At 39.8% G+C, this 21,810-nt stretch overlaps 1 long non-coding RNA gene across 1 annotated transcript; it reads right to left on the bottom strand.

Annotated features, from left to right (window-relative positions):
• Nucleotides 1–1,338: 1,338 nt before the first annotated feature.
• Nucleotides 1,339–20,687, bottom strand: LOC103152620 (uncharacterized). The gene is made up of 5 exons (XR_001658776.1): nucleotides 20,527–20,687; nucleotides 20,080–20,141; nucleotides 6,001–6,223; nucleotides 1,499–1,619; nucleotides 1,339–1,421 (listed from the first exon to the last, which is right to left on the bottom strand). It is a non-coding gene; the product is annotated as an uncharacterized LOC103152620 (long non-coding RNA).
• Nucleotides 20,688–21,810: the final 1,123 nt, after the last annotated feature.

Below are 21,810 nucleotides of genomic sequence, written 5' to 3'. Positions count from 1 at the left end.
TCAAGTAATCAAGAATGACTTAGAAGAAATTTGACTTCCCGGTTTAACGCCTATAAATTAGGCCTCTGTCTTTTTAAAATCTCCTGCTCTTCCTGAAGCTGCGCCTTCAGGAAGTCATCCCAACATGGCTCCTCTATTAACCCTTTAATGTTTTTACAGCTTTTCACTGAGACGTAGCTCCTACAATGAGCTCAGCATTTGTTTGCTAATCACTTAAGGCTAGTCTGAAGGAGCAGAGTGGGGGAGCATTGAGGGTGTCCGAAGGGTGTCTTGAGGGCGGAGCTAGGTCCACCCAGGTGTTTTGCACAGCTGAATGGTTGTCATGGAGACTAAAGGACTTCTCAAACATGCATAAAGTATCAAGGTGATTTCAGGTGTGTTTTTGATGAATAACATGAAGGAAAACTCAAAAAGGTTTCTGTTAATTTGTAAAGAAAATGAAAGTCTGAGGCGTCAGAGGAATGTCCTGAGGATCAGGAAAGAAAAAACGAGCTGCACAGCTTTAGCGTGATTGGATTGAGCTTTGATTGATGCAGAAACTCAGCAGGAATCGAACCAAAGACTCCGCAGAGCCTGGATCACCTGCAGCAGTCTGAAGATGGAGAGGCGATGAAGGATCCCTCCTCATCATCAACAAGGTTTAATCTGAACAAACGAGCAGCCGCGCAGCAGCAAACGGGAAAAGGAAGAAAACTGCTTTTCTGCTCATTATATAAACTCCTAGCGGAGCATCAATCCCGGTTAAAGACGTTTCCTCTGCTGGACATCCGGGCTGCAGGATGGACAGGATTTTTATTCAGCTCAGGGTTTTTCACAGAACTTTGACTCCAAACTCTTTACATTTACAGACCATACGGCCTCCTGGGTTGAACACCTTAAAGAGCTCTAAAAGCTGCGGCTAACGGCTAATTCTCATGTTGTTTATGCACTGAAGACGTGATAAAACCCATAAAAGTGGCAGGAACATCATCTTTTGTCTCAGCTCTGGGTTTTGTGGTTTGTGGGTTTTTTTCATCCTTTTGAGTTGAGGTTCCCAAACTTTTCCATTAACGACACAATTTAACAAACTTTTCTATTTCAAGCTGCTACTAAGCTAAGGAGCAAAGCAGTTTGATGAATTTGACAATCATTTTGATGACCATGGCTAAAAACATTACAATAAGTAATTTTAGCTTATGTTTAACAAAGGGTTAAAAACAAATTAGATTAAAAAAAGAGATTTAAAATGTATGATTTAAAAATTGTTTTTATTTTTTCTCCAGCTTTCTTAGTAACTTCCCAGTTTGAAAAAAAAAAAAAACTGCTCTAATTGTTTACCATGCAGTCACTTACCTTCATATCTCCTTGTGTTCTTAGAAACCTTTAAAGTTTCTTCTCTCAGGAATTTTCTCTTGAAGCTCCGACAGAGTAAAGAAACCAACCTGGAATACAAAGATCAGCAAGTCGAATAACGGCTAAAAACGCTGAAGAAACTGAAAAACTTTCTGGTTTTTTGTACCTTGAAATGATAAACTGCAGCATCGAGTCCTTTCCAGTTGTTACGATACTAAAATTTCAAACTCCACACCGATGCTGAAAAACATTCGATCCCATGTTTTATGTCAAGACCAGGTTTATTTCTAAAAACAAATCAGAAAGAGAACAAATAGAGGAGAATTCAGCCTCATGTAGAGAAAATATTAATTTAAAAATGTCACTTCTGTTTGGTAAAACAGCAACCAGATGACACTTAGCATAGGAGCTAATAACATTTATTTTATTTCATTATAACTGCTTGTCTTTAATAAACTCCATTTGATGGAAATATTTTTAATCCAACGTTTAAACTGTGAACAACATATTGGTGCCAAATCATCACAAAATGAACAAGCAAATGAGGAAGACAAGTCGTTTGGCTTTCAGCAGTTCGCCCCCAGCAGGATGACGCTCTGAGCAGAGAGCCATTTTACCTCCATCTAAAAAACCCACCACAGATGGCAGGAAATGATGCAGGCAAAAAGGATTCATGAAAACTGAGTCTTTGATTCAGCGACACTTCAGAGGCAGCCATTTTGGATTTTAAAGTCGGAGATTTAAAATCTTCCAGTCAGAATTCTGGATCATTTTCCAAACTCGGACCTCAAACTATGACTTCCTGTTATAGTCCAGGCTTTTGTTATTGTTTTAGCTACCAAGTAACCATGACGACATGTGGACACAGACATTTTGTGTCTCAGCATGCAGCCCGTCCTGAGAGACGGCTGCTGTTTGATCGGGTCAGCGTGGAGGATTAGAAAGGTTAGGAATGACAGAGGCGTCGCCGCCCAGCAGGCTGACACTGACAGACGTCACCCTGGGAAAATGACTGTCACACCGCCGTCACACAAACGTGTGTGTGTGTGTGTGTGTGTGATGTAGGGGGGTCAGGGTCCCGGTGTGACCCAGATCGATAACGGGGCTGACAGATGGCAAACCTGAGCCCGACTCCACCAGAGAATTTCTGCCACGTCCGTGTCTGACTGACAGCGAACGCACCATGAAGCTCCGCCCCGTACCTGCCTGAAGGCGGTCAGCGGCGACGCCAACCACTGTCAGGTCATTTGGCTGAACTTCTGTTTTTATTTTATTAGTTTAACAGGAAAAATTCACACAAACTTGGAACAGAAGAAATCTGAAACCAAGAGTTTATAGCTGCAGCTAATTCACAACTCCAGCATTTCTCTGCATTAAAACACCATTTATAGATCAAAATACAGTAAAAATACATATTCCTCCATATTAATGTAATCAACCTTGAAAACTGTAAATTTATGTAACATACATTAAGATATGTACAATTTATAAGATTAAATAAAGACAAAACCCTGCAACCTCCAAATCTTTAAATATTCTCACACATTCAGCTAAGATATTAAAAACTATAAATAAGTTTTGTCTGTGTGATTTTTTTTCATTAACTACTAATTATGTTGCTAAGCGTTGACCAGCCATCCTTCCGGTTTGAATGAAAGTTTCGTTTTGTGATATTTTAAGTCTGGAGATGAATTCCAGCAGAGGCGGCTGAGCGGAGGAGCTGGACGCCGGCCCGAGACGCAGCGTGACGCGGCGTGACGCAGCGTGACGCAGCGTGGCGCAGCGTGGCGCAGCGTGGGGCAGCGTGACACAGCGCGGGGCAGCGTGACGCAGCGTGACGCGGCTTCAGGCTGACGTGTGAGGCTCATTATCAGTATCGTCTCTGTGAGGAACGACGGACAAAGCGGCAACAGCACCGACAGAAACTCCATCCTGGCTGGGGACTAAAACGCTCCGTCAGCTGCTCCGTCTGTTAATGTCCTAAATGAAGTTTTGTTGTGTGTTTTCTGACAGCAGTGAACTGATTTATGTCATCAGGTTCAGGTGAACAGTTGTGTGTAATTCATATACAGCCCATCGCTCCACATTTAAAGGAAACTTTTCTGAAATTTTGGTGATTTGTAACCTGGTACTTTCATCAGCCTTACAGAGAGGAACTTCACTGGATGTTACCAGTTACTTACCTGCAACTTGCAGGAATATTTTAGGGTCTGAGTTGTGACCAGCAGCCTCACTTTAAAGGTTCGGTGAAATATCTTGAATTACTGAAACCTTGTAGGACCAAATTAGACCCGTTTAGGAGTCTGATGGATCACTGGGCTGTAGGTGTATTAAACCGTACTGTCACCAGCCTATCACACACACACACACACACACACACACACACTTTACAGGACCAGTAATCCCAACACGCCTGTCTTTGAACCCAGAGAAAAAAAGGTGCAAACTCAAAACGCCTGCAGCTCAAATCACACATGTGGTTATTTAGGCGTGAAGATTTGTTGGAGAAGTCAAAATGTTCCTCAATAATCATTTGTAAAATTGTCTCTGGATAAAAAACTGAACCCAGCTGGTGCCTGAGTGCAGGTGTGAATGTTTGCTGCTGTTCGTTTTAAGACCGATGGCCTGCGGATGCTCACTCCGTGTTCACTGCGGGTCACACATGAGGCTCTCCAGCTGATAAAATCACCTTCTGATTAAAACAATACAAAATAAAACAATCAGAAGAAGCAAAGTCAAAGTAAAATGAAGAAAAACAAGATGCAACACTGAGCTGCTGGGTCTACAGATGAAATGTTTGCTTTGTGGAGAATCTGGAGCTGGAAGTCTCCCAGCGGCTCCAGACCGGCCTAATGATGATCCCCGACACACTCCACTGAGAGGTCAGAGGTCAGGGGTCAACATCAGAGGCAGGGAAAGAAGAATGTGGGAGGATTCCTCCTCCCTATCCAGGAGGCTGCTGGATTTTATTTGTTCTTCAAAACTGTAAAAAAAAAAAACAACAAAAAGCCTTCATGGACTTCAGAAGAATCCTGATCTGCTGAAAATCCGACCTGAGCAGACGAGACACTCCGTGATTTAGGAGGAGCGATGATGCAGATGTGCAGCTGAAGAGCGACAGACTGACCTCTCCTCCTCCTTTGATGAACACAGAAAAACAGATTCTGACAGAGACGGTTTTACCGATCCTGACAGCCGTCCAGAGTCCGTCTGCCTCGTCACCATGGCGACGCAGCCTGGGGGCGGCGACAGCCTCGTTTCAGCTTGACCCATTAGCTGAAAGTCGCCAGAGTGATTACAGTTAATCCTGAGATTAATGACTGTAAAACAGGAATGTAAAGGACTAAAGGCTCCCACATACCCGGCCGTTCTCCGCGAACCGAGACGACTGTTGAGATTTCATGGTTGAATGAAACGATTTGACATTTTTCATGACAAATTCCTTCATTTCCCACAAATGACATCAACAGAGAAGAAGGTGAAGGAAAGTGCTCCCATCCCGTTTTTGATAAGTTTCTATAGTTTACAATCTCTTCCATTAGATGTTCAAAATTCGACTGCATTTCGTCCACAAGGTGGCGCCGACTCAACAGGTCAAAAAGATTTAAATGTAACAATGTCACAAATCAGTAGGCATTGCCTGTTACCTAGCAACCCCAGCAAAGCCCAACCTGTTACCTAGCAACCCAAACTGTGCTCCAGTTCGTTTGGTTACCTAGTTTTATCGCACAATGGCTGCTGGAAAAGACAAGAAATTGGTGGTTCTCTTACCATCCAGAAACCACTTGCTGCATTCTTGTTGGTTGTGCAGGAGGCTCCACTTCTGCTTTTCAAAGATTTACGGCTGTATAATTTGATAATAGATCAAAATAGGCAGAACTCAACAGACTAAAATCTGATTAAACAGTTTTAAAGGAACGCTGCTTGGGAAGCTGGAATACCAACAGGAGCAAATGGATTTGACAAGCAGCCGATCTGGAAGCACCTTTTGTTTTTGTTGGTTCATGTTAGCTTCCAGCACAAAAACTGTTTCAATGTGTGTATGAATGCATATTAGATATATTTGGTGTTGAAACTACTTAAAATGGGCAGTTAAAAGTGAATACTGTGGTTCACTGCATAGCTTTAGATAATTAGTTCCATAAATTCACCAAATGTAATTTTCTAATCTTAAATGTTTTTATTGACTGTAATCAAAAATATCATCACTATTAACATTCTAATCGATGAAATGTGTCTTACTTTGTGAGCTACTGAAATAAACTTTAATAATATCTTAATGTATTAAATATGACTACATTTGAGATGAACTAGCTCGTCACTTTTCAGTAAAACCTGCAGAAATCCCATCAGTTTGTGTAAAAAGCCGTCATGTCTTCTGGCTGTAGATTCTACAGGAGTTTGAAGAAACTGGGAAATGGAGCAGAAATTTCGACGCTACAATTAGTTTTAGCTTCAGACAGGCCACACTTTTTTATCTAGGTCTCTCTCTGTCAGCCACGTCGGCTCGCTTCCTGCACATCTGTGGCCTCAAAGCTACAAATGATGTGATTATGATATATCATGTAACAGAGAAAGTCTCTTTGTTTCTGCAGATAAAAAAAAGGTAAAATCAATACCAGGGAGGTGTGAAGCCTTAAGGGGCCACGGCGTCTTGCTTGGACTGACCAGGTAGGGGTTAGGCCCAGCCGGAGGTTCGGCCCGCTCAGAAATGCTGATTCCACATTTAGGCTGACAGTGATGCATGCTCCAGCCTCTGCTTCCGGTTATCCTGGTACCTGAGGGCTCGGCCGAGGAAGATCAGCTGCAGAGCAGGACGGGGTTACGGATGGACGGGGGAGCAGCAGCGAAACGGGGCGGCACAGAGACTTATTTATAGAGCCAACAAAGACTGGAGGGAAGAGAAGCGAGGAAGCAGAGGGAGGATGTTTTATAGGAATAGTGATGAGGAGGTAGAAGAAAAAACAAGAGTTCAACAGTTTAATTTGTTTGTTAGGTTAGGCATGAGGTTAGTGAACCTTAAAGTGTAAAAGCATTAATTCAACTTATCCAAACATTTTTTCTTCCAGTTTTTGCTTTCTCTCCGCTCTGAGTCAAACCAACCAAACCATTTGAGCAACTTGTTCCCCTCCTCACCTGTGGGGGCGCTGCACCAAGAAACACTGAAGGAAACGACACATAAACCTCTGAAGGAGACACGGAGAGCAACTTCCTTCTTCACAAAACGTAAACTAAACTGGAGTGGCATCTCTTCTCTTCTGTTTTTGATGCAGGACCTGCGCCTTTGTTTTGGTTGTATTTACCCAGAATGCCCTGCGTTGTAGTCCCCTTCCTGTTTTTGGAGCGGTGTCTGGTCCATTTGGTGTTCAGATATGCATCCAAACTGAACCAGAGTTTGACTTTTTGTTTGGGTTATGGATTCACACCTCCCCAACAAACCGGACTTTCTACACAAACGGACTGGAGTTTAAAACAAACAGGACAGATGGGAATGCAACCTAAAAAACATCCAAAGTCCACATGGTAAAAAAGTCAAAATGTTCACTGTGGTGTGTCCAAGAATATCCAAACTGAATGATTTCAGAGTTAAATGTGGAAAAAATGATAAAAGCTCATATTTTAAGAGAAAAACACTGAATAAAAACTTTATCTGTTCCATCTATTAAGCCTCCAAGCAGCCAGACTGTCTTGTAAACTTATCTTGATCAATTGTTGTTTTTAAGTTTATTAAATCTCTTAGTTTTTCTTGGACGTTCTCTGCTTTCTTAACTTCGCCATTTTCAGTGAAACTATTTTTCATTCTTTATTTTTTTATTTCTGGTTGAGGCTCAGCTTGTTTGTGAGACAAAACATTTAAAGAAACAGAAAAGCCAGTTAACTGTCAGTTATTTGTATAAACTTGGGAGGAACAATTGTTGTGTTAAATCATCAGCCAACTTAAAGTTGATTTTCCTTTTAGCAGCAGGTTGTTAAACTTGTTCCCATTTTATTTTCTCAAAGACACCAAATAAGTAACAACAAGAACCACTATGGCTGACGGCAGTTTATTTAATTCACACTAAAAATAACAGAAAAAACTAATAATATAGAAGATGTATTTCTATAGAAGGAGAATATTTGCTGAAAACTAAAGTAAAATACAAAGATTTGACACATTTATAGTTACTGAAGTGGAAATTAACATTTATTTTGTAATTTACAGCCTAATTTTTACTCTTTAGCCCTGATCAGAAAGGTTTAGATTCAGCTTTGATAAAAACAATGACTAATCTGAATGTTTGAAGTTTTCTGGTTTGTATGCTGTTATGATAATCAGAGGTGCTTTCAGACCCTTAGTCAGTTTAAAAAGGTCTGAGGCTCACATGTGAAAACTGAATTTATGCTCTCATGCTCCTAAGCTATGGATCACTTCAACTTTTAACATAAACAGCCATAAAGTGTCGGGATATGTTCACACAGCACAATTTATGAGGATGAAAATTAAGCAATTTGTGGAAAGAATTTTCAGTGTTTGGCTTCTTCGACTGGTGTGTCGCGCTCAGGGCCATGATGGATGGTTTCCAAACAAAAAGCACGTTTGAGTAAAACACAGCAGAGAGTCTATGAGGCGATGATGGATGGATCAGTTGGCTGAAACGCCGGGCTGCAGCGCAGACTTCACTCCACAACACGTCATCCTGCTCTGAGTAAACCTGAGATTACAAGATAAGCTCACACTGACTTTTTAAAAATACACAACCTCTCCGTCCGCCATGGGACGCTTTTCTTGTGCGACATCAAGCGTGAAAATATAATTGAGCTAGTGAAAATCAAGTTTCTTCAGAAGGCAGGAAAGTTGGGCTTTAAAGTCGGTGTTTACAGTAAAACACATGAAGCGAACGAATCCAAACGCAGCTTCAGTGGAGGCTGATGGCTGCGGTGAAAACTCTCAGAGCAGGTTTCAGTTTCACTGCTAGAAAAACATTCACTTCAGACATGGGAACCATCAGTTTAAGGCCAACTTCAGCTTCTCATGGTGTCAAAACCTTGTTGTTTCTGTCCAGAGTGAGGCATCAAGGTGTTTGTTTTATAGAAATATCAGAAAGAGCAAAGAAAAGGCAACAATACCCAATGAAAACAGTGGAGTAAGGTAAAGGTCACAGGTCAAACAAACATGACCTGAATTTGAGACAAAGACGAGCTTTGATTCAATTTTCTTTGAGGTTTAATTATCTTTCTGTCACAGGTTGGATTAAAGGTGTAGAATTAGAAATTGTTAATTAAATTTCAATAAACCGACAAAACTTTAACCTGCAGATTTGGTCGCAAACCAGGAAATTCTGCATGTAAGCAATGAATTACACTAAAATGTCAGGAAGTTTTTCCTTTTTGAGCATCAGTATCCATTTGCTCCTGACGTTACGCTCTTCAGAAAGCGACCCGCTCTACCATGACAGACGTCAACAGATGACGGCTTCTTCCAAATCAAAACGTTTATGATAAAGTTAAAGTTTGGTTTGCATCCTGGTCTGTTTGTGCAGCAGCCATGAACATTTTTACAACATAATCAAGTAAATAAAAGCGATATTAAGCGATCAGTTGTTCTTGAAGAGCTTTACAGGAGTTAACGTTTGCAGCAAATGCCCATGTAGCCTAGCATGCATGAGACAAACCGGATGAGCAGCTTTGAGGTCTGCTCCGGTGGCTTGAATTCAGGCAAAGTCAGCAACTTTTGTAAATACTGCTGTCTGTGAGCCCCAACTGGGTCTGCTACTTCCCCAGACAAATTAATCCAACCTGAACAAGTAGAAGTCAAGGCTATTCTGGCAAAAACACCTTGGAAAACAATCACCATCATCGTCCTGGTCATTATCCGCAGGTCATGACCAGGTGTTGGGTTAAAGCTGGAGGCTTCTGCTGTCGGCTGAGCACTTTCTACACCACAGCTGTCAAACTCAGTATCTGGACCACTGCTATCCTCGTCAGGCTATTTTCTTAACACCACTGTTTCTGGACGAGACCCCGAAGTCCTGAAACTCCTCAGCTCAGGGTTTTAAGTCTTTTAAGTTTCTAGTTCCTGGCAGAGGCCCAGGGTCTGAGGCGTAAGGATCCCATAAACTATTACGTATCCTGGGAGCCACTCAGACTTGGGTCGCACTGTGGTAGAGACTTCATAGTCAAGCACACCATTTTCCTTCATATTAAAGTATTTCCACTTACTTTGACAGTACCCTTTTCTTTCCCTGAGTCTGAATTATTTCCAACCACATAGTTTGTCTGAAGGTCCTCATGTTCCCTCATTAATATATCATACAAGTTCCTATACTTTATAATCTCTTCCATGTGACGTTCTTCAAAATTTGACTGCATTTCGTCCACAAGATGGCACCGAGTCTCAACCTCATCAGTCTGAAGTAAACAATGGTTCCCAAGCACTTTACCTGCAACATGTGGTTAAAAAACTGTCTTCACTCGGCGTGGATCTCCACAAAAAGAAAAACGCCCGAGTACGTGGAGTGAAAATTCATCTCAGTCACTTCAGTTGGCTGACAGTGACCACAAACTTCTTGTCTGAATCCAAGTAATTCAAAGTTTCTTCCTTTGAAATGTTGTTTTAATAATCCTATTTGTGGAATGCGATAATTCAAGCACATTTAATGCTCCTTAAAAATAACAGGAAGATGTCAGATTGCCTTTTTTTAACCAGTAAACTCATCATTGTATTAAAAAGGGGTTTTCTATGAAATGAATAAAGTCTTGTAGATGATTAAAAGTCCTTGAATCTGATGCAGAAACATCATTAGCAGCAGAGGCTGAAGCCAGCTGAACTCTTAGTAATTCCTGTCACTGAGCGTCGGGGGAAAACGCGTTCGGCCGCCGAACAGAGCGACTCCGACTCACTTCACATAATCAATACCAACAGATCCCAGAGCCCCGCGTTCCTCCGAGACTCCAGCATTTACATTTTGATTCAGGTCCTGGATGAAAAGAGGAGGGAGTCATCAGAAACAGAAAGGTTAACTCTGCGGCCTCCTCCTTTGGTTCAGGAGATGAAGGCTGGTTTGATCCTCCTCTCAACCCGGCCGCAGACACCCGGAGCATCACAGAGAGTTTGCCTTCGTTCTCTTCGATAAGTCCGAAGCACTTCTTCTGATTCGCGGCTCGCTGATGGCTTGTCAATATATAGATTCCCCCTGAAGCCCCTCTCTGTATTTTAGTGAAAAAAATCTAGTTTTCCATTACTCTCTGGCCCGACAACGCTGCCCCGACCTTCTCCACCTGTAATTATTAAAGGCAGATTCCCTGAAAGCAATCAACTTGCCGGCATTTGTATCTTTGAGATCTTAATAAGCCGAAAGAAGAGAGCAGAAGATGAGCCGAATACAGGAGAGAAGGCAAAGGAAGTGAAGAAAATAGAAAAATAAAAAAGGTGGTTTGGTGAAATAAGTTCACAGTGAACAGAAGAAAAACAGCAGAAGGAGAAAAACTACAGAAAATCCAAAGGAAAGAGTGAAACAGCTCCACAAAGTTTATTTGTGGAGTTTATTTGAAAGATATAATATAATTAATAATTTTCTATTTATTTCAGTTTGTGCATATATCGCCAATTCACAACAAATAATAATAGATTTTATTTATTATGCCCTTTAAATCCTTAGATCCCAAAGGCAGAATTTCCTCTAAAGGCACTGTAGCAAAAATAAATAAAAAGTTAAATCTGGCTTAAACACGAAGCTCCTCCTGGATTTACCAACCAGCAAAATCCAGACATGAATGTTCAGATCTGAGCCGTTCAGTTCCTCCTTTCACATCAGAATCTGACCCAGAAAACGTCACGATATCAACACTTTATCAGAACAGCAGCAACTTAAAGAACAAGAGCATCATCTCTAACTTAAAAAATGAGGAGATATTAGCAACCTTCATCCAAAGCTGCGTTAGCATTATGCTAATCATAAAAGCTGCTAAAACAAGTTCTTATTTACAAAATTTGTCATCTGTAACCAGAGTTTCTAAGAGCAGCAGTAAAAAGCTGGGTGGTCGTTTTTTTAAGCTTCGCTGTAGCGAAGAAGTTTTAAAGTGGGTCAAGAAGAAGAAAGTTCATCATGTTATGCCGTTTCCCCGGCGGTTCCGAGTTTCCCAAAGGAAATCCCGGGAGGAAAAGGCAGAACTCAGATTATTACTGGACTCTCTGGGTTTGCAGGTAAAACAGGTCAGACTGTTGGTTTAAAATAGTTGTTAAAATGTGTTGTTTTAGGTTAACTCAAAGTAATCTTCAAAGTCTGTTAACTAGATAAAAAATTATAAACAACTTCACAAAATTCTACTTAAAGAGGAGCGATAGTTTAAATACGAACAGAAATCCTAACTTATTATTTAAAGGTTTAATCAATATTAAAATGTATTGATTATGGATTATTCCAAGACTTTTTAGATTTACAAATTAAACTAAATCTGGTTAATGACATTAAGCAACAGGAATCAAATCTAGGCTGTTTGTTGCGTAAGGAGGAATTTTCACGGATCCCAGTCGGTTGTTGCAGATTGTCGCTGGTACTGAACCCGGTTCTGGTTCTGCTGGAAGTTTCTTCCTGTTAAACGGGAGATTTTTCTGCCCACTGTCACTGCATCCATGCTCAGTCTGAATGATGCAAGTCAATCTGGGTTTTCTCACCTTAAGATACTTTTGAATAACAAATTTAATGTACTGTTTGAGAACTAGAAACAACTGGAATGCTTGTGATTGAATTTAATTTTTTGTGTGTAAAGTGCCTTGAGATGCTATTGGTTGTGAATTGGAGCTAAATAAACTGAATTCAACTTTTCACATAAACAGAAAATAAAGAGCAAGGTCACAAGAACGTTCATGTTTCTGAAAAACTACGTGAACCAGGATTTGTTCTGCCTGAATCTGAAGTCCGGTGAAGACGTTCTCTGTGATCTGGAAGTGAAAGGTCAGATCTCGGGTCTGTTCGTCGACAACCTTCAGAAATAACAGCAGCATCAAGTTTCCCAGGGATTCTGGGCGATCCCTTCTGGTTTTCACGAGCTTAAAGACGTTGAGTGTGATCTGGAAGAAAAGACGGTTTCTGAGACGAGCTTTTCCAGTCCGATTCTTGTCTTCAACGATCTTAAGGCGTTTGCTGTGTTTGTATCAAATGCATCATTTTGTCGCTCATTCCTGACATTTTAAATGTGACTTTTGGTGTTGGTTGTGGTCACCCAGCATTCATACACTCGATATGAAAGCATTATTACAAGAAAAAATAAAAATTACCATAAAATATATCTCTAAAAAAGCTAAATATTGAGTTCAGTTCAACTGATGGATGACTTTGTTTTCTTAAGCAGCAGTTTTTCATGTTATGTCACCAATAAAAATGTTGGAGCCGTTTTCTTTCCGTCACAGGTTGTTCTTAGTTTCTAAAACTTTATTTCTCCCCTCAGAAAGCAGAAATCAAAGAACTTTTCTTCCTTTCCTGCCTTTGCAGTTTCCCCAGCCTCTGGAGAGAGATGAACTTTACCGGGTGTCCTTTCACATCCTCGTCTTGTCAGAGCAAAGAGAGAAAACTTTGATGGAAAAGGTCTCCCTCTCTCTGAGAAATGAGGCCTTCACCCCGTTTATTGCTGAGCCGCGCCGTTTTCGCGCACTGGACGCTGACAGGAAAAGTGTCAGGCCAGTTTCTGATGTGAATTTGCATCCCTCAATGACGGGTGACAGCGGCGAAAGGCCAGGAGAAAACCGGCCCATCGATCGGCGCGCGGAAACTATTCAAAGAAACAGATGAGAAGAAGGTGCAGGGCTGCTCATACGCAGCTCCATCCCTGCTTTAAAGAACAGAACTTCATTAAATTCTGCCACTCTGTGTTTGTATCAGGGCGACGAGGAGGGGGGGCGGCGCTGATGAGAGCTGGACCGCAGCTTTACCACAGAACAGCTATTAACTCGGCTCCGGCACCACCGGCTGTCTCCTGCATGCACAAACAGCAGGTTGTCACGGGTCGTTCCCACGGCGACGGCACCAGGAACACCTCCAGGTGAGGAGGGAGCCGCACATGCTCAGATGCAGGCAGTCAGGAGCCAGCAGGAATAAAACAACAGCAGAACGCTCAGGTGGAAACGTCGGCGTGTTTCCTGTTTAAACCAGATCATAGAACCAGAACTACAGGCTGAAACGGTTCCTGAACGGGATGAGATTTGTCTTCTTTTAATAAGATTATACAGACATTAAGGCATAAAAAGACTTCAAATACAGACTTTTATCTTACGTTAGAAAACAGCAAATAATGTCCAATACATCTCAGCTTGGGGAAATGTGAAATCATAACTTCTGAACAGCAGTAAAGAATCTATAGAAGAACTTTAACACCAACTGGTCCAGAGCTGAGGACGGTTCTGGACCAGTTTAGGTAGACCTGAACATCAGCTGGTACTGATCCATGTTGTCTTACGTCCCATAGCCAATAACGCCATGTTGATCTTAAAAAAAATAAACTTTTTAATTTCCACTTGAATATTGTTAATAATAAAGATCCCAAAGTATTAATACAACTCTCCTAATGTGGACACTTGAGTTTTATATAAAGTACAATACTTGCAAAACTTATTCATTTTTAAAAAATAATAATAATAATCTTTGGCCATCCTCAAAAATCTGTGCCTTGGATTACCGTTTGACTTTTAATAACTATTTTTATTGAAAGTATATATTAAATATACTTTCAATATATTATTTTCTCAAACTGCATTTCCTTTACAAATGTGTGAAAATCTTTGTTGATTTTCTGCTAATGTTGAAAAAACTATTTTGTAATTGCTTGTTTCCATTAAATAAGAAACAATTAAAATTGCTGGTGAACAAGTTTGTTTGTGTGATGAGTGATTTAAAAAATTTTAAAAATCGCCATCATCCTCCAACTACTTCCTGTCTTCTTCTTCTTCCTAGTTTGCACCAGTAGTAACATCTGGTTGTTGATCATGTGACTGGTGATGCAAAAAGGTCTTTCTATTGCAGTTTTGCAAAATAAACCAAAAAAACCCACTTCATAATGGCGTCAAAACTTTTTGTCAAAAAACAAGGTTTTTCAAAATTGGCGTTTTTTATGTTAAGCGAATTTATTTTCAAAATGTCTTTGTGTAATTACATGGTAACACAGCTGAAGTTGTACATACTATAATTTATATGCTTCCATGCAGTTTGTGTTTTGTGGCACTCCTTTGGTTCCATACTCAGAAGTGACGAGTCATTTTTTACAGTGCGTTTGCTCAGTCAGTCAGCAGCCGTGCGGCGCTGTCACACTTCATCAAAGCTCCATCACCAATGATAATGTGACCCGGCCGACTCAGCACCGCCGCTTCCCGCTGCCCAGAATATTGGCAAGTGTCAGATAGCCGATAGATTTATGTATGCAAATGAGGCGGATCGATGGCGTCTGCCACGGCTGGAGATCTACAACCACGCCGCATCGCCTGGAATATTTCCTGTCAAGTAAAACCCGGCGGAGAGCAGAGAGAGAGAGGAGGAAAAAACCTGATATGAAAGGAAAAATGATTTGAGGAAGAAGAGAGGAAAAGTGGAGATTTGATGAAGAAGGTTCACTGTCAAGGCGACGGCAGCCGGCCAATCATCAGAGGGAATAAATCAGAGCTGGGCTGTCATTGGAGGAGCAGCCGAGTTTTACACGCTTTCCTGTCAGATTACGGCCGATTCATGTGGATTAAATCTGGTTTTACAGGATCCAAAGAAACAGATCAACTGCTACTGCAAAAAAACAGAAAATACGATTCACTGAAGCTTTTACTACTTTAATTTACTCTATTCACGAGTTTTAGACATTAATATGTACATATTTAATGTTTATCTTAAGTATATCTGTAAATGAACTGTGATTTGTGTTAATTTTTAAGTTTGTTTTAACAACTACCAAAAAAGTAAACTTACTTTAAATAATGCGGGAAAATTTATATCGCATGATGTTGACTATATGTGTAACAACAAAAACAAATAAATTTAAATGTATTTTTAAAATGCCAGTCAGTTTTAGTTGGTTTTTATTTTTATTTTAAAGACACCAGTACCATCTACAATAACTGAAGAATTTGATTTAATGAGAATAACATAGCATTTTTTAATTTGATCTACAGAAATGTGTTTTTGTTTACAAAACTCCTTCTCACTCATCTCATAAATTAACTTTTTTCATAGCAACAAGATGAAAAAAAATTTAGTTTTTTATAAAATTTATTGAGGACAGAACATGGATAATTAAAAACAATAAGTAATCGGCCTATTTTGTAATTAAACTCTCCCAAATAAATAAATATAGCTAAAATATATGTATCTTAGCTATAAAAAAGAATGACTTATATAGTCATTATTTTACTCATCTCTATTCATATAAACATATTGCAAAAAATTACTACCTATCCTTAAAAAGGTGTTTATCTGAGTCCCATTAAAGTTCACACTGAACAGGAGGAATGAACGGGGTGAGGTTGGGGTGAGGCGGGGGTGTCGGTCGCTTGTCGCCGTGGCAGCCGCCGCCATGTCACCGCCTCCCCCGTGGGAACCGGCCGTCAAACGGAAAGGTTGTCTCACATCTGCATAATCATTAAAACGGCGACAGAAAGTCATTCTGGGAAACAATCAATGTTGTTTTAAAGAGCCTTAAAAAAACAAAAAGGCTGTGAAAAAAGGCTGGAGGTGTCTTAAAGAAGATTTAGTGTCTCATCCCGACGAACGGCAGCGCTGGCAGTTTTACCGGAGACGCAGAACCTCCGAGGGGTTTACAGACAAACACTGTGGATCAGATTTTATTTAACAAGACGCGAAACACTGACTCTGGATCAGTTTACCTGCTAAACAGATTTTAGTTATGCACGATGGATTATTATGAAGGATGCAAAATACATAATCTTGATAACATCCTTTATTCTGGACTGCAGCTGATCTAATGTTTGTCTGGTAAAAGCTACATACTAGTTCAGCAGTAAGTACGACAGTAAATATCACTGATATTTATCTCAGTATTACACAGAGGTGGGCAGAGTACTCAAATACTGTGATAAATAGTTGTAGTGTACTTATATTGTTAATAATTTAGATGGGAACGAGGCGAAAGCTCGTTCTAAGCTTGTGGCTTGTTTAATGTTGTCATAGCAACTCTGTAGCAACTGCCTACCAAGATGGCTGCTGCCATCGTAATAGCAAATGCAATCAAGACAGAAGTTGCCACTTCTATATGTGGCACTAAACTGGGATTCGTATCTGATAGTTTCCAGGCATCAGGGAATCATCACGTTGCATTTCATTCATTCTTCATGAGACGTTCGTCTTAATTCTGCACCTGAATATTTCGTTTTTCTTTTCTTCCTTCATCCTATTGGCTTGTGACGATATTATCAGCTCTGATTGCTGAATAAGTTTAAAACTGATCCATAAATGGCGTCCATCATTATTGCTGCTGGGTGAGGTTTACCTTCTTTTTATGGACTTTGGGGACATGAACCGTTCACAGAAGCCTGATGCTGTCGCTTGGCGCAGCCACGGACGGACTAGTTTAGGATTAACCCTTTCATAACTCCCTGCAGCTCCAATTTATTCATGTATTTTATTGTGTTTTTCCTTCATTGTTCTGCCCACATATAAGCTAAGAACCAAAACTTCAACAGCACAACAGAGACAAAATACTTAAAACAAGAGAAAATAATAAATACCTAAAACTAGCACAAATTATTAAATAAACCTACATCAAACACTGTTTAAAAAATCTCCTTGGTACATAATAATAATGTGTAAAAGAAAACAGATTTTAGCTGGGCAGTACAAACATATAGTAGCTGTAAACACTTTAATTCATATTTATATTAATATTAAAGTTTCTGTATTAAAAACACAGCTAACACGGTTTGACCTCATAAATGTCTCAGAACCAGAATGCCTGATAACAAATCATTAGTTTTTATTAATTGGGCCAGAAACTTTCAGCACTAAGAAAACGCTGTGAAAAAAGTTTAAACTAAATCAGAACTAAATTGGGAGTATGAAAGCCTATTAAATAAAAACAACCGATAACGGTGACACGGGGAAGAGAAGGAACATAGAAAAAAGAGGAAAAAGAACAAGAAATAATAAAAGAAGTGATGAGGAAGCAAAGGGAAGGAGAGGAGGTAAGGAGAGTGTCCTCCTCTATCAGCAGATAAGCGGCAGAAACAGATGAATCCTATTGGCCGGAGAGCCTCATCCAGCCTCTTATCTCCTCGCCTTCATGAACTCAGGACACATTTCATAGAAATTTGCGAAATCAGGAAAGCCGTGTATCGTGTCATCTATCACCGGCCGACGCCGGCCCATACATCCTCACAGCTTCACAATAAAAGCCACAATTGACATTTTTCTTAAAGTTTCCCAACAATTATGCTGCAGCGGCTGCGAAGCTGCTTTCAAGGTCGAACAAAACTTTGAGGAGTTTAAGTTTCAGGTCCAGAATGAACAAATTTACAGATAAGCAGCCAGACAGTCGGGACGAGGAGCCTGTTACGGAAAAACTTATGACGAAATTAAAATAAAGACAAAAAAATGTATCTTATTGTTTGAATTCCCTCAAAACCCCAAACAATCAAACGGTAACTTCATGAAATAAACCATCATTAATCATCGACTCTTTGTTCCCTCTAAACAAGGTTGTTGTGACATTATTTAAAAAAACAGTATCATACACACAGGATCGGTTTCAGAAAAGTTTTCATCCACGTGAACCTGCACAACTACGACCCTGAGTGTTGTTTTAAACATGCCAAACCCGTAGGGGGCAGCGTAGCGCAAAGCTAAAACCTGTCAGCAAATCAGATTGCTTCAAAACAAACAACTTCCTGTTAGGAATTAAATCTGGAGGATCATTTGTGCGGACAGACATATGGGATGAACTACTTGAAAATATCATGCTAGAATATTAAGTTAATAAAACACAAGAAAAATTTGATTCCAAGTTTTTTTCAGTTGGGCCTGAATTAATTGTATTGTATTATACATGTTATATAGGAAATTAATTCTCAGGTTCTTCAGAGTTTTATTATTTGAATTATTTATATTTTTATTATGGATCTCTTTTCTGCTCTGACTGTTGGAGGTTTGTCACTGTTGTCATGATAAAAGTCTCCAAAAACAAGCAAAAAGAAAAGAAAAGAGTTTTTAGATTTGGTGCTAGTCGCTATTTTGAGAAAAAAAAGACAGTAGAGGGTCTGAAAAGTCGCTAAATATTCCAAGTGTATAACTCAGCACCACTGACCCATTAAACCCCCTCTGCTCATCCCCACACCTGTCCACGCCCCTCAGAGTCTCGTGGCCACGCCCCTCAGTCTCTTGGCCACGCCCCTCAGAGTCAGATTCGTCTGGGGGCGGGGCTAAGCTTTCATGACAGCTTAGTTACACTCTAATAATTTAATTAATTAAAATCAGATTTTTGAGTTTTCTCATTTTTCCGATTTAAAAATTTTAATAATTTTTTACAGTGCAGGAGGCATGAGACTGTTTACACCTTAAGAAATGCTTTTGAATTTACATTTCTATGCAAATGTTCATTATAAATAATTAAAGGCAGGAAACTTTGGTTTATGCATTTTAACCTGGATAATTTCTTTACTTTGTATTTGTTCTGTCCATAGATGAACTGAGAGCTTCCAGGCTAACATCAGTTTATTCACAGTTCCCTCTGCGGTATTAAGCAGAACCTGGTCTGCTGCTTGCAGGCAGTAAAGTTTGAATCGGATCCTGAATGGCCTTCTGAATGTGTGCTCTCGTGTTGTGCATGACAAACTGGTCCAATTCCAGGCGTGTCGGGACGCCCGGCTGATATTTGTCTTGCTGGTGTTGAAGATGTTTTGCCCCTTCCCTCCTCCTCCTCCTCTTGTGTTTTTTTTTTTTTTTTTTAGTTTCCCTGCAGATTTAAATCGGCTGGAGCGCCCGCGGTCCGTTCCTCCTCTGACAGCACAGAAATAATTACAGTTACAGACCGGCTTGCTGTTATATTAGCCCTCTTATCAGGCTGCAGAGGGGAGTAGTTGATCAAGCGAGGTCACTGTATCCTGACCACAGCACAACAGCTACACGGTTATTTGGAGATATGATAAATAAAAGCTGCAACAACACTCTTATCAGCCTCTGAGTGCTTTTTGTTTCATTCTCTCTGCTCTGTGGCCGTGTCTCCGGAGAAAAGAGGGGAAGTTAACAAAAACCTGCAACCATCTGGTGATTAACTCCGGAGCTAAAATAACAGATGATTTCTCTGCATGATTTTAAAGCTTCAAGCTGAGAAAGTGTGCTTTCAGCATGCATGCGGGGCTATTTATTTATTCCCCGACCCTGTCAGATAGCGTGCGAGGTTGTGTAAATGCAGCCACATTATTCTAACAACGGGGTCGCAGACAGCAGCGCAGCAGAGAGCAGAGATAATAGATGCACCTACATTATCCTGAGGTGGCGGGGAAATTGAGAGGTGAGGAGGGTGAGCAGAAAAGATGTGCCTACATTATTAGAAAGCCAGATTGATAGTGACGGAGGTCGAGGCTGAGGGGGTAAAAATAAATACATCTACATTATTCTGGAGTCATGTGAGTACGGGAGGTTAGGCCGAGCGAGAAAAACAGATGCAGAGGCATTATTCTTTAGTCAAAGTGAAATTTTTAGAGGTGGAGGTGAAGCTGGAAAACTGTATGAACCATTACTCTTCGGTTAAAGTGATAGTGGGAGGTTAAGGATGCAGCTTTACCTGCTTTATTCAGAGCCTGGAAGAGACTGGAAGGCCACAGTCAGCGGCTGCTGGATGAATCCCTACAGGAGAGAAAACAGTTATTATTACAGAAATCACTTCACTTCAGTTTACTGATGCAGCACACATTCATAACCAATGCTGTCACGCTTTGCTAAAACAAAAACAACCTACATACAAAAATTAGGACCAAGTATTTAACAACTTTGTACTACTTACTTACATACATTACTTATATATATATATATATATATATAACAATGCACACTTTCCAAAATCATAATTCAATGTCAAAAACATGTAGGAAATGCTAGAGAGGGTGGTGTTTAGTCTCATGTCTGTATGTTGAAATTCACACTGACATGCAGCGTTAATGGTAAATTTAATGGTAAATGTTGCTCAGGAGGGTTTTAATAAAGTCAGATATGAATTGTGTTGTGCAGAAACCTTCAGCATGAATATGACAGCTAGTCAATGTAGCGACAGCCACAATGCAAACTACCACAGCGGCAACTTTCTGACAGCAGTTTGAGCTCAGATATGCAGAGCTGATGGGAAAAAGCCTGACAGCCTCGGGAACCGCTTCACATTTTCAGTGTCAGGACGGCGAAAAATAAAGACGAGAGCCAAAACACACAGGTGACACTCAGAGACAAAAACACAAACTACAGTAAAATATTTACAAACTGACGTCTTACTGCGACACATTTAGAAGGTCAAAACACCTACTGTACTTTAAATTTCAGCTTAATAAACTCCTCACAACTCTAATTGTATATTCATATAATATTTAACAAATAAGATTATTAAGACGTTTATTTATTTTAGTTACTCAAACAAGTAAGGTTTTTGTTGTATTTAAATTTGGCATTGAGTTAGAAAAACACAGACAACATATCAGACAGTCAAAATAAAAAATATAAAGTACTGCTACTGTTAAGGACTTAAAATAAGGTTCTGCTGATCTAATATACCTGATTAATTTAACTTGATTAATTTAACCTGATTAATTTGACCACCTGTAGCGAAGAAGCCTTCATTAATGGGTCCATTTTAAAAGCACTTTATTAAAAACACTTTATTTAACACTGGTTGCACTTTAAGCAAAGATTTGTACATCAATAACCATTTGGAATAAAAAAAATTAACTATTGATATTTAACTAGCATGTAGCCATTTGTGCCGCAGAAGTGGGATGGTTAACCAATTTAGTTTAAATCAAACTTAATTAGTGTCGTTTGTGCCGTTATCATTTTAAAGATATTAAAAATGTTTCCAGAGGTCATCAATGGTCAACCAGACAAATTTTGTGTCAATTAAACGGTGCTACAAATATTCTCGTTGCACAAAATAGCTAACTTAATTTATATCAATTTTGTTTGCTTTAAACTTTTTTATCTTAAAAATCATCACGGCACAAACAAAATTTTTGCTGCACAAACGTTTAACACAAATTTAATCAGAAGAAAATTCAAATACTAAAATCCAAACGCTCACCTGTCTTTTCCGTTTCCTCTCCAGGGTGTTCGGGCAAATCTTTCCCCAGGGATACGGACAATATTTATTGGTTCCGGGAGAGGAAAGTTCCCGGGATGAAATTGTGGGGAATTTTCGAAATTGCTCTTTGGTGTAAGGCTAAAATATAAAATATTTATAAACAGGATAATGTTTTTATATTTGTATTTATTTAAAATGTATTTATATAGATGGAAGTTGGAAAACTTATACTCA

The sequence above is a fragment of the Poecilia formosa genome, unplaced genomic scaffold (assembly GCF_000485575.1).
Source record: "Poecilia formosa unplaced genomic scaffold, Poecilia_formosa-5.1.2 Scaffold320, whole genome shotgun sequence".
NCBI classification, from domain to species: Eukaryota; Metazoa; Chordata; class Actinopteri; order Cyprinodontiformes; family Poeciliidae; genus Poecilia; species Poecilia formosa.
The sequence above is the reverse complement of the archived record's forward strand: the minus strand, read 5'-3'. Positions and strand labels throughout refer to the sequence as shown.